This window comes from Citrus clementina, unplaced genomic scaffold (genome assembly GCF_000493195.1).
Source record: "Citrus clementina cultivar Clemenules unplaced genomic scaffold, Citrus_clementina_v1.0 scaffold_9, whole genome shotgun sequence".
Classification (NCBI taxonomy): Eukaryota; Viridiplantae; Streptophyta; class Magnoliopsida; order Sapindales; family Rutaceae; genus Citrus; species Citrus x clementina.
This window is the reverse complement of record NW_006261964.1, coordinates 14,033,921-14,038,308: the sequence shown is the minus strand read 5'-3', so window position 1 is coordinate 14,038,308 and position 4,388 is coordinate 14,033,921. Positions and strand designations below refer to the sequence as shown.

Sequence of the window (4,388 nt, the reverse complement as noted above, 5' to 3'; positions counted from 1 at the left end):
AATCATCTGAATGATTTTCATGCTATTTGTCAAACGTTTAAATATGAGAATTTTTTCAGATGATGATGTAAAACTTAGACTATTCCCATTTTCTTTAAAGGATAGAGCTCGTTCATGGCTTAATACATTACGTACTGATAGCATTTCATCATGGGAACAAATAGTAACAAAATTTTTGAATAAATATTTCCCAGTGCATAAAACCAATGCTATTCGTAGGGAAATTTCAGAGTTTACACAGAGAGAAGACGAGCAGTTTTTCGAAACATGGGAGCGATTCAATGGGCTACTCTTGAAGTGTCCACATCATGGGTACGAGAAATGGCACCGGTGCCAATACATTTTGGAGGGATTATTGCCGAATGTGCAAGAATGGGTAATGGCAACAAGTGGAGGAGAGCTAATGTCAAAAAGTGCATCAGAGATTTGGGAATTCTTCTAGCGACAAGCGGATAATTCCTAACAACAGAGTCGATCACTCAGAAATACTAAAAGAATTAAAAGAGTGAATGAGGTTCACATTGGCGAGTCAAGTTCGGGAATCAAAGAAGTCAAGGAGATGGTTGAAGGTCTCGCTCGACAAATAACATCGTTATCGACTGCTAAATCAACAGAGCCACATGACCATGACTCATACTCCGATCAAGCCAATGCCATAGGTGTAATGAGAAAACCATCGAATTACAACCCATACTTCAACACATATAACCCTGGATGGAGAGACCACCCCAATTTTTCATGGTCTCAAGGATTCCAACAGAATGGACCAGCAGCTCCAGTTCCACTAATTCCACAAAATCCTCAAGCCTCTCAGCCCCCATTTAGACCATACAATCAAAACTAGAACTACTCACAACCCAAACCATGGGAGAATGCATTCCATAATTTCAAGAATGTTACTCACTCCACGATTGAGCTACAGAACCGCACTATTGATGGACTATGAAATAAGTTGAGAGCAGGCTTCAACTCACAAGCTCAATCAGTTTCAAGCCTCGAGAGGATGGTGGGACAACTTGCTTCTTCAGTTCAGACCTTGGCAATGACTGTTGAGAAAGGCAAGTTTCCAAGTCAACCAGTGCCTAATCCTAAAGGAGTGCATGAAGCAAGTACCAGTTCACCACAACAGCTTGGAGAGGTCAAAACAGTCATGACCTTGCGGAAAGGAAAAGAAGTCGACAACAAAGTGGAAATGCTGGTGATAAAAGAAAATCAAATTGTACCTGTGAATGTTGATGACTCACCACCGGAGGAAAAAGAAGAAACCAACCCACGAGAATATGTTCCTAAAGCTCCATTTCCTCAGAGGTTAGCGAAAGGAAAGAAGGGAAAATCCACAGGTGAGATTCTCAAAATCTTCAAACAGGTAAGTGTTAACATCCCTTTACTTGATGCTATAAAGCAAGTTCCATCTTATGCCAAGTTTCTTAAAGACCTTTGTACTAAAAAGAGAAATATTCATATTCAAAAGAAGGCATTTTTAACAGAAAACGTTAGTTCTATACTCCAACACAAAATTCCTCTAAAATGCAAAGACCTAGGCTCCCCCACTATTTCATGTAGCATAGGGAACCACACAATTGAGAATGCTTTGTTGGATTTAGGAGCTAGTAAAAATTTGTTGCCTTACTCAGTATTTTTGAAACTTGGACTTGGAGAATTACACCCAATTTCAGTGGTGTTACAGCTTGCAGATCGGTCCACGAAAATACCTCGTGGTATTGTGGAGGACGTGCTTATCCAGGTAGACAAGTTTTATTTTCCTGTTGATTTCATTGTAATTAACACTCAACCAATACAAGATTCAAAGAAGCACATCCCCATTATTCCAGGCCGACCTTTCTTGGCAACTGCGAATGCTCACATTCAATGCAGGACTGAAAATATGCAGTTGTCCTTCAGCAACATGACTATGGAGCTAAACATTTTCAACATTGCCAAACAACCTCACAGTGCAGATGATGGAATTGTTGATGTGGATTTAATAGAAACAATAGTTGATAATACTTTTCTTTCAAACCTTAGTGATGATCCTTTACAAACATGTTTAACTCACTTTAGTTTGGATTTTGATATTGACAGATCGGTCGATGAGGTCAACGCCCTACTTGACTCAGCACCATCCATGGACACTAATAAATGGAAGTCAAGAGTTGAACAAGTACCACCATCAGAAAAGAAACTCATCCCATCATCAGAATCACCACCAAAACTCGAGCTCAAACCATTGCCTAACACATTGGAATATGCATTTTTGGGAGAAGAAAGTACTCTACCGATAATCATCTCATCATCCCTGAATGACGAACAAAAAGGTAAGTTGTTGGATGTTTTAAAAGAGCACAAAGGAGCATTAGGATGGACTATAGCAGACATCAAAGGTATAAACCCAGTAGACTGCATGCATTATATTTACCTCAATGAAAATGCTAAATCTACTAGGGAAATGCAACGTCGGTTAAATCTTAATATGAAAGAAGTTGTTAGAACTGAAGTCCTTAAGCTATTAGACGCAGGTATCATTTACCCAATTTCTGATAGTCCATGGGTCAGTCCTGTACAAGTTGTCCCTAAAAAGTCAGGAGTCACAGTAGTTACCAATGCTGATAATGAATTGATACCAACTAGAGTAACTACAGGATGGCGTGTATGCATTGATTATAGAAAATTAAATTTTGTCACACATAAAGACCATTTTCCTTTACCATTTATTGATCAAATGCTTGATAGATTAGCAGGCCATGAATTTTATTGCTTTTTAGATGGCTACTCAGGATATAATCAGATTCCCATAGCACCAAAAGATCAAGAGAAAACCACTTTCACTTGCCCTTTTGGCACTTTTGCATATAAGAGGATGCCATTTGGATTATGCAATGCACCTGCTACATTTCAACGATGTATGTTAAGCATTTTTTCTGATATGGTTGAACGATTCCTTGAAGTCTTTATGGATGACTTTTCTATCTTTGGTGATTCGTTTGATCAATGTTTACATCATCTAACACTAGTTCTGCAAAGATGTATCGAGAAGAACTTGGTCTTAAATTGGGAGAAATGTCATTTTATGGTAAAACAAGGTATTGTTCTCGGTCATATCATTTCGAGCAAAGGTATTGAGGTTGACAAAGCCAAAGTGGATCTCATTTCTAATCTTCCTCCACCCAAAACAGTCAGAGAAGTAAGATTTTTCCTTGGGCATGCTGGTTTCTATAGACGTTTCATTAAAGATTTTAGCAAAGTTTCTAGACCATTATACAATTTACTTGCTAAGGATGTACCTTTTATCTTTGATGATTCATGTCTTGTGGCATTTGAAAAACTAAAGCAGTTGTTGACATCATCACCCATCATTCAGCCCCCAAATTGGAGCTTACCATTTGAGCTCATGTGTGATGCATCTGATTATGCAGTAAGAGCAGTATTAGGACAAAGAGTTGATCAAATTCCCCACGTTATTTACTATGCTAGTATGACATTGAATGATACACAGTTGAACTATTCAACTACTGAAAAAGAAATGCTAGCAGTAGTGTTTGCATTAGAGAAATTTCGATCTTATCTCATTGGTTGTAAAATAATTATATTCACAGATCATTCTGCTCTTAAATATCTTCTCACAAAGAAAGATGTAAAAGCTAGACTAATTCGTTGGGTGTTACTTTTGCAGGAATTTGACTTGGAATTCAAAGATAAGAAAGGGACAGAAAATGTTGTGGCGGACCATCTCTCTCGTCTCCATTTTGACACAATTATGGAAACATTACCATTGAATGAGTCATTCCCAGATAAACAATGATGAGTGTGGAAGTATTACCATGCTATGCTGATATCGTTAATTATCTTGTTACAGGTCAACTTCCAGAGCATTGGGCCAAGCAAGACAAGGCTGAATTATTTGCGGAAATAAAGAATTTCTTTTGGGATGACCTGTATTTGTGCAAGTATTGTGCAGATCAAATTGTTAGGCGATGTGTCCCAGAACGTGAAATTCAAAATATCTTTTCATTCTGCCATGAACAAGCTTGTGGAGGTCATTTCAGTGCTAAGAAAACAGCCACTAAAATTTTACAATGTGGTTTCTATTGGCCAACTATATTTCGAGACGCTTACACTTTCTGTTCTTCATGCGATAGGTGTCAACGGATGGGGAGCATTACACGAAGGAACATGATGCCACTAAGTCCAATTTTAGTGGTTGAGATTTGTGATGTTTAGGGTATCGATGTCATGGGTCCCTTTCCCCATTCTTTTGGCTATCAATACATATTGGTTGCTGTTGACTACGTATCGAAATGGGTAGAAGCAATTCCATGCAGAACCAATGATCACAAGGTGGTGATAGGATTTTTTAAGAGCAACATTGTTTCGCGCTTTGGATTCCCTCG

General features: G+C 38.4%; 1 non-coding gene across 1 annotated transcript; it reads right to left on the bottom strand.

Annotated features, from left to right (window-relative positions):
• Window positions 1–211: 211 nt before the first annotated feature.
• Window positions 212–314, bottom strand: LOC112095485. The gene has a single exon (XR_002903859.1). It is a non-coding gene; the product is annotated as a small nucleolar RNA R71 (small nucleolar RNA).
• Between the last annotated feature and the right edge of the window lie 4,074 nt (window positions 315–4,388).